The sequence below is a fragment of the Syngnathus typhle genome, linkage group LG19 (assembly GCF_033458585.1).
Source record: "Syngnathus typhle isolate RoL2023-S1 ecotype Sweden linkage group LG19, RoL_Styp_1.0, whole genome shotgun sequence".
Lineage (NCBI taxonomy): Eukaryota > Metazoa > Chordata > Actinopteri > Syngnathiformes > Syngnathidae > Syngnathus > Syngnathus typhle.
The window spans coordinates 1,248,616-1,257,729 of NC_083756.1; the positions used below are offsets into that span (position 1 = coordinate 1,248,616).

The window sequence follows — 9,114 nt, forward strand, 5'->3', positions numbered from 1 at the left end:
GAGCAAAGAAGCGGTTGAGGTCATTGAGCAGACGGACGTCGCCTTCACAGCTCTGCGGCGCGGGCTTGTAATCCGTGATGGTCTGAATGCCCTGCCAAAGGCTCCGTGCGTCCCTGCTGTCCTTGAAGTGGGCGGTAATTTTGCACAAAAACCACCTCTTTGCATCTTTGATGCCCCGGGACAGGTCAGCCCTCGCAGTCCTCAAGCCACCCTCATCCCCCGCTCTAAAGGCTTTGTCCCTGGGCCTCAGCAGCCTGAAGACAGCACCTGTCAGCCATGGCTTCCGGTTAGCCCGAGTGACGATGGATTTTGAGTCACATCATCAATGCACTTCCTGATGTTGGAGGAAACAGAGTCAGTATACTCCTCAATGTCTGTCCGATCGTCGCAAGTGGCAGCCCTCCTAAACATGTCCCAGTCAGTAGAGCCAAAGCAGTCACGCAGTGCATCAGAGGCACCCTCAGGCCACACCCGTACCTGCTTGCGAACTGGCCTGGACGCTCTCACCATTTGTCTGTATGCGGGCAAAAGCATAACAGTGATATCGTCAGAAAGTCCAAGATGAGGGAGGGGGGCGGCTTTGAAAGCTCCTTTATGCGAAGAGTAGACCAGGTCCAGGAAGCTGTCGCCACGCGTAGGAAAATTAACATGCTGGTGAAGCCTCGGAAAAACAGACTTCAGGTTAGCATGATTAAAATCCCCAGCGAAGATGGTGAAACCGTCAGGGTGCGCTGTCTCTTGTTCACTGACACTTCCTGGTACAGTTCACTAAGTGCCGCGATCCTGTCGCCTTCGATGTTGGAAGGCGGGATGTAAACCGCGACGAGCAGAATCGCAGTAAATTCCCTTGGCAGGTAAAAAGGACGGCACTTAATGATCACGAACTCCGCCAGTGGCGAGCAGTGCTTGCATACCACTACAGAGTCCCGGCACCATTCGTCACGGATGTAGACGCATGTTCCACCTCCACGAGATTTCCCCCCTTGTACAATGGCCCGGTCCGCCCGATAGCACGCTAGCCGCTCCAGATGTACGGCAGAGTCCGGAATGTTGACAGTCAACCAAGTCTCAGTGAACACGAGCACACAGCAGTCCAGCACTGTCCGGTTTGTAGATCGCAGCAAGCGAATGTAATCCATTTTGTTGTCCAGCGATCGAACATTCGCCAGAAGAATGGAAGGCACGGCCGGGCGAGCAGGGTTGGCCGAAGGCCTGGCCCGGACGCCCCCGCGTTTGCCCCTCTTCAGCCTCCTCGCACACCGCTTTTGACGCTTCCCAACCGGGGGAGGAATAGCAGACGAGCCCGGCGACGCTTCAGGACGTAGCAGTCCGAGCTCCTTTAATGTTCCCGCATCAAAGTCCAGAACTCGACAAAACTCGCTTTGGCCGATGTCAAGCAGAACCTGGCTGCCGTACTTGTAGCACGACTCAGTACGATGAGACGAACAAAAAAAACTGCCGGACAAACATTCATTAGACGGACAAAACACCGTTTGGGCGGGACAGAGAGAGGTCGCTGCGTATGCACGCGCCGCCATCATGTTTTTATATTTAAAATTTCCTTTCTAGATACAATGAAAAAATGCTTTCCTGTGATCTTCAACTCAAACACACATTCCTGTAAACCTGTAACCTGTAATTTTAGTAATGACACAAAGTCGATACAAACTCTGTCTTTGCGGGCTACATAAAATGATTTGGCGGGCCACATCTGGCCCCCTGGCCTTGGGTTTGACACCTATGCTGTAAACGCTGTCAGTTTCTTTGCCTAGCCACTTAATAGTTGTCCAGCTTTCTCAGGGGAGAAGCAACAAATAGAGATTTGAAGTTGTGCTAATCTGTGTCTGTCGCTGTCTGTAATGGTCTGGGAATGGTTTTTGAGCCTTAGTGCTTGTGTCGTATTAGCCCTCTGAGATCTCTGAGATCAAATTGACCTTAGGGTCCCCTCACTCAAAGCCGAGCCTTGTTCGGTGACTACGTTTACATTCAGTCAATATTCGGCTTCAGGTCAAAGTTGTGGTTTCTGAAACATTGACCAAACATTGACACAAACCTCCATCATCATTTTTCTCACAGGCTAGCCTCCTAGGTAACGTTAGCTCTCCAACACGCCCTTCATTTAACCATCAAAACAAGACAGCAGTATGTCCACGTAAAAATAGTTAATGAACGACACGGCGTCTGTGAGCGTTAGGCCGCTAATGACTCCAGTTGCAGTCTTATCAGGCCACTATTGCTTCCAATGTCCCTTTTTAGGGGAAAGGAGGGATGACTTGAATAGTATCCAGGTGGCCGTAACCTCCCCACAGGATGCCGCTAAGTCGTGCACACTGGTCCCTTTAAATGTGGGCGTGTGCCAAACATAGGCACTATTAGCAGGCAAAGTCGCAGGAGGGGGAAAATAAATATATAAGCCAGCAAGCAAGATATCCAGTGTTTGCATTTCAGCAGACAATAAAGAGGGCCATCTGTTCCTGTCATTCCTGCTTTATTGTTTGTTTTCCTTGGCGGGGCCACTCACTTTGAAATGGCACATCGACCCCCCCCCCCCCCCCCCCCACACACACACACACACAGACACACACTGCCCTCCAGGCCCCCGCCCCGCAGACATACAAAAATTGTGTACACACAAGTTCGAGCACACAAAAACGCATAGAATGGGCTCAGAGGACATCATTGCAAAAAACAAAAACAAATGATGAGCTGCCCAAGGGGGCCATGACTTTGATTACATTTGTTGCCCTTGTCCCTCGTTTTGACACCAACAGACACAGCAAATGTTGCCAAATGTTTTTCTTCAATCCTGTGGCACAAACCATTTGGAGAGGATAGAAGGGTTGAGCTCAAGCTTCATTTTTAATATTTTTTTTTCTATCCTGTTATTGACATCCCAAAACATTTGGTTTCGGATTGTCAAGGTAAGATTCTTATGAACGTTATTTTATTCAGGAGCGAGCAAGGGATTTCTTGATATTTTTATTACGTCATCGTATGTCAAAATCAGTGCAATAGATTTTAGTTGCTTTGGAGAAGAACCAAAGTGATCATTTGCATCTGGAATCTTGGGCCATCAAGTAATAATAGCGCCCTATTTCTTATTTACCAGGAGGAAAATCAAACCAATGCATGTTTTCTCATTTCTCTTCTGATTTTCTTTCAACACCAAGGCCTGACTCGCTCCTAAACATTATTAATTACAAATTAAACCTTCTATGATTTATACATAATATCCCTCACAAGCAGTGTTTCCTCACCACCAGTGACCTGACTGCTTGCAAGATTTGCAGGTGCTTTTCCATCACAGTCAGCAAGGTTAAACTCCAGAGAAATTAAACAAATTGCTTCTCTAATGCCGAATAAAACAAATGGAGAACTTTAGTGCACACATGGAGGCCTCTTGGGTTCTAATTATGTAAAACTATCGACATCAGAAGGTAGTGCCTGTAGTCAGGTAGAGACCTTCCGGGTTCTCTGCCGGACGCCCTCTTCCTTCTCAGCCAGACTCCCAATACTTTTCAGGCTTGGACGATTTTGTTTTCTCCAGCGTGGAACTCATCTCCCTGACTCTAAAGTAAGTTTGAATCTTTTATTACACTGTCGATCTTTTTTTTTTTTCACAGTTGGAGTGCCTGGGAGAGCGGAGGCTTCGTGGCCGTTTGTCTGCCGTCGATCATCGGACACAAAGTATGGCTGCGGATCGAGAGGTTTGTGTGGCTTCGTGCACCAACTGCACCCTTCTCTTAGAGAGGTTGTCCCTGCTAGAGGGACGTGTCCGCCAGTTAGAGCAGAATTGCGCGATAACTGTAGATGTGGCGGATACAGACGCGGGCTGTAGTCAGCCTGCTAGCCCAGTTAGCATTAGCCCCAAGCGGCTTGCTAATCGCGATGAGCCAGGTAAGACGCATAGCCGTCCAAAGTCATCTCGGTCTACTGGCCCTCGCACTTTGGTCATAGGTGACTCCATTACCCGAAATATTACGCTTACAAATCCAGCCACGGTAATGTGTATTCCTGGGGGCAGAGCACCCGACATAGAAGCTAATCTTAGGGAGCTGACTCGCAATAGGTCTAGTCAACAGCGTAGTTCCATCAACACTAGCTACTCGGACATAGTGATACACGTCGGCTCCAATGATGTTAGGATGAGGCAGTCGGAGATCACAAAGAGAAACATAGCGAGGACTTGTGATCTCGCTAGAAAGATGAGTCGGCATCGAGTATTTGTCTCTGGCCCCCTGCCTGGGAGAGGCACTGATGAGAGGCTTAGTAGATTAGTCTCCCTTAATCGATGGATGGCTGGGTTCTGTAAGAAGCAGGGACTGTATTTCATAGATAACTGGCCTTCCTTCTGGGGCCGCCCCGACCTGCTGAGGAAGGACGGCCTTCACCCTAACCGTGAAGGCGCCTTCACTCTTTCTAGGAATATAGATTACTGTTTGAGCCACACATGACAGGTCACTTTAGAGCAGGCCGGGTCACAGGTGATTAGACCACCTGTCAGGATGGGTTTGGAGTCTGTTAAGATAAAGTTAACTAGCGCTAGGCTAGACTCCCAGCATGCACATAGCTCCTTGTGTAGACTAGAGCGTGATAGTTTGAATAGTGCGACAGTACACATAAACACACTTTCTACTGGGGTAGTAGACAAATCCAATCATTCCACCCCGACCGGTTTTGCTGAGGAAACGGTGCCGGTTTCAGATAATTCTACACGTGTAACAAATATTTACTATCAGATTCCCACGGTCGTATCAGCCCACCGCGCTAACAAACATTTGAGAGGTGATGTCAGGCTTAGAGAACACAATCTTACTCGCATTTCGTATAAATATCCTTCGATAAATACGCACCCGGATCGACCAATTACACTTAAACTTGGTTTTATGAATATTAGATCGCTTCATACGAAAGCCATTCTCGTTAATGATCTCATCACAGAACATAATCTAAACGCTTTTGGTCTCTGCGAGACCTGGTTAAAACCTAATGAACTGATGCCGCTTAATGAGGCCTCGCCTCCAAATTTTGTGAGCTCGCATGTGGCGCGTCCTCGAAAAAAGGGTGGGGGTGTCGCCCTCATCTCGAATTCCGAGCTTAGTTTTAGGCCTCGTTCGATCAACGTATTTAAAACATTTGAGGTTCTCATTGTCCGATCCACCGCTTTACCGTCATTTTATCTTGTTGTTATTTACCGTCCACCCGGGGCTTACTCTGGCTTCCTGGATGAATTTTCAGAATTTGTGGCTGATCTCGTAACCAATGCGGATAATATAATTATCATGGGCGATTTCAACATCCACATGAATTTACCGTCAGAGCCACTTACTTCGGCGTTTCAGACTTTAACTGATACCTTTGGTTTTACGCAAGCTGTACAGGCAGCAACGCATAAGAATGGAAATACCATAGATCTGGTATTATCCCGAGGACTTGCAACCTCAAATATAGCAGTACTGCCATACACTACTGTTTTGTCTGATCATTACTTAATAAAGTTTGAAATTATAGTTCCTTGTCAAAGACAAGAGAGCAATCAGCATTATAGGAGCCGTCATTTCAACTCTATGACTGCAACTGCGCTATCTGAAATACTGTCGCCGGCAACCACTAATTTTCTCACATACGCCGACTCTATTGATAATCTTACGAATGAATTCAATGCGACATTGTTAAATGCCATTGACTCTGTGGCGCCGTTACGTCTGAAAACTCGCCGTAGAGTGCCTACTCCATGGTTCACAGATGAAACGCGTACGCTTAAGCAATTATGTAGAAAGCATGAGCGCAGATGGCGTCTAACCAAACTTGAGGTTTTCCATCAGGCATGGCAGGATAGCCTCCTGAAATATAAAGATGCGCTTATCTTAGCAAAAACTCGATATTTTTCGCAAGTTATTAATCTCAATAAAAACAATCCGAAACACCTATTTGATACAGTGGCAAAGCTGACTCTGCGCCAGCCGACCTCCGATAGTTCCTTCCACTCAGCTGACGAGTTCATGAAATTTTTTGCTCAAAAGATTGAATCCATTAGGGATGAGATCAAGAATAGCATTCCAATCGCTCGGTCGAGCACGCCGTTTACCAACGCTGATGATCATGCAACAACCCTCTCAACTTTTAAAAGCGTGTCTCTTGAAAGGCTTACACAAATTGTTAGTGCGGCTAAACAAACAACATGTTTACTCGACCCTCTTCCAGCCAAACTACTTAAAGAATTATTTCAAATTTTAGGACCGTCCGTCTTAAATATAATCAATCTGTCTGTCTCCTCTGGGATAGTGCCAACAGCCTTTAAAACCGCTATCATTAAACCGTTACTTAAGCGACCAAATCTTGACCCGGACTGTCTCAGTAATTATAGGCCAGTTTCAAACCTCCCATTCATAGCAAAACTTCTTGAAAAAGTAGTAGCGCAGCAGCTTATTGATTACATGGTCGCCAATAATCGATACGACACTTTTCAGTCTGGTTTTAGAGCTAATCATTCCACTGAGACAGCACTTGCGAAAGTGACTAATGATCTCCTCGTAGCTATGGATTCAAACATTTCGTCTGTACTGTTACTACTCGATCTTAGTGCTGCCTTCGACACTGTAGACTTCGATATTTTATTAGGGCGTCTTAAAAGTTGTGTTGGTATTTCAGGGTCAGCACTAGGCTGGTTCCATTCCTATCTATCAAACAGGACGCACCGAGTGGTCCATGGCAATGCGTCCTCGGAGCTCTATAATGTTACATGTGGTGTCCCACAGGGATCGGTTCTCGGACCAATTCTTTTTAATATTTATATGATTCCGCTTGGGGACATAATACGTAAATATAATATCAGTTTTCAATGCTATGCGGATGACACCCAATTATATATGCCGTTATCGATGACAGATCCGCGGGATTGTTGTAATCTTGAGAAGTGCCTTGCGGAGATCAAGCAATGGATGTCTCTCAACTTCCTTCGTCTTAACCCAGATAAAACTGAGATGTTGATAATTGGTCCAGCTCGTTATCAACACTTATTCAAGGAAACCGCTATAACTATAGATAACCGTACTATCACTCAAAGCGATACTGTAACTAATCTCGGGGTAATATTTGACCAAACTCTCTCCTTTCAAAAGCACATTAAGAATATAACCAGAATTGCGTTTTTTCACCTTCGTAATATTGCAAAGATTCGTCCGATCCTTTCGACCGGTGATGCGGAAACTATTATACATGCGTTCGTCACGTCGCGCCTGGACTACTGTAATGTACTATTTTCGGGTCTTCCTAAGTCCCGCATCAAAAGTCTACAGTTAGTACAAAATGCCGCTGCAAGGCTGCTCTCTCGGACAAGAAAATTTGATCACATTACCCCAATACTAGCCAACTTACATTGGCTTCCGGTCCATTTAAGATGTGACTTCAAGGTTCTTCTATTAACCTATAAATCGCTGCATGGCTTAGCGCCTTCATATCTCGTCGACCTAGTTGTTCCTTATGTTCCGTCTCGTAACCTTCGTTCGCAAAACGCTACCCTTTTAGCGACACCGAGGGCTAAGAAAATGTCTGCAGGCTCTAGAGCATTTTCTATTCGGGCTCCAGAGCTTTGGAATGCCCTACCAATGGATATTAGGACTGCTACCTCAGTAGAAACATTTAAGACACGTTTAAAGACACATTTCTATGACATGGCCTTTAACTAACCTGTAGTGGCCGATTCGGCTGGAGTTTGTTTTCTCTCCCTCTCCACCCCCTCCCTCCCCCCTCCCCGGCCGGGGAGGTGGTTAGGTGGTACCCATGCTGACAGCGGCTATCTGGATTCTCGTGGCCAATTCAGGATAGGGGAACTGCAGCTCAACCTCCTCGAAGAGCACTGCCAGGACAATTGAGGGCTCCTTTCGGCAGCCCTCTGCTGTGACATGGACATCCACTTTTTATTTAATTGATTTTCATGTTGTATCATTTGTGCCCTCTCTGCATCCATTTCAACCTGGTGATCCTGAAAGGGGGATCCTTCCATCTGTGGTCCCTTCTCAAGGTTTCTCATTTTCCCCCTGCTAGGGGTTTTTAAGTTTTTCCTTGCCCTTTTGGGAGCTTAAGATCAGGGGATGCTTTGAGAATAATTGTCAATTTCTGTCTATGTGAAGCCCTTTGAGACTGCTTGTGATTTAGGGCTATACAAATAAACTTGACTTGACTTGACTTGACTGAATTCTTTAATGAGCACTTGAGAGAACAAAGGGAATTTAAGTACATCTTAATAAGAGAGGCGAGACAATAGGAGGAGGCAAAATGCCACAGAAAGAATAGAAACACATTAAGTCATGTCCGCCGATTCTATCATGAAATAAATCTTCATCTCAGGTAGTTTTTGGCAGCTATATGAGCATGCTGCTTATAGCTTCCCAGCGCTACAATACGCGTCCGATTAAACTGAATCGAGTGGGAGAAGATTGTATTTGCGTTGCAGCCTCTCAACTCCATCACAACCACGCTTGGAAAAAAAATGTGAGAAGTTCCTTCTAGAATTAAGATCACTTCAAAAAGAAAACAGGCGTCGTGCATTCCGGAAACGCCGTTCCACATCGCCGCTTGTTACGCTGGCTAATTAGCATTGACAAAGACTCCCATGGGAAAAGGCAGGCGCAACACCGCCCAGATAGAGCATTTCTGTTCTGGAGCCAAAATAGATTGCACTGCGGGAGGTCCTTTAATCCTAAATGCTCCTCTGAATCACGTTTGAAATCACGTATTAGTGGCGCTGGATAACACACAGCAGCCATATGTTTGTTCACGGGAATGTGCTATGCTACATCACTATATGTGTGTGTGTATTACTACGCATACTCATACCACTTGGATTTAAAAAATAAATAAATAAAATCAAGCAGTCCATATAATGTTAAACTATTCAAACCGACATTAATGCAAACGCATACTTTGGGTAGTGTATGTTAGGGGCCCGGGGCTAAACACTGCCCTGCGCTTGACTCTATCTTGCTAGCTTACGTTAGCCAAAATGACTCAATAGCCTTCCAACAGAGGTAATAAATAAAATGTCTATCTCATGATGTCCTTTTTTGTGTTATCAAATTTTTGTTGGTGTTATAGATAAAGATCTTAAATAAT

At 45.8% G+C, this 9,114-nt stretch overlaps 1 long non-coding RNA gene across 1 annotated transcript; it reads left to right on the top strand.

Moving 5' to 3' along the window:
• Positions 1–3,457: 3,457 nt before the first annotated feature.
• On the top strand, positions 3,458–8,187 carry LOC133143652 (uncharacterized). Its single transcript, XR_009710456.1, has 2 exons — positions 3,458–3,707; positions 7,774–8,187. It is a non-coding gene; the product is annotated as an uncharacterized LOC133143652 (long non-coding RNA).
• The last annotated feature ends 927 nt before the right edge of the window (positions 8,188–9,114 follow it).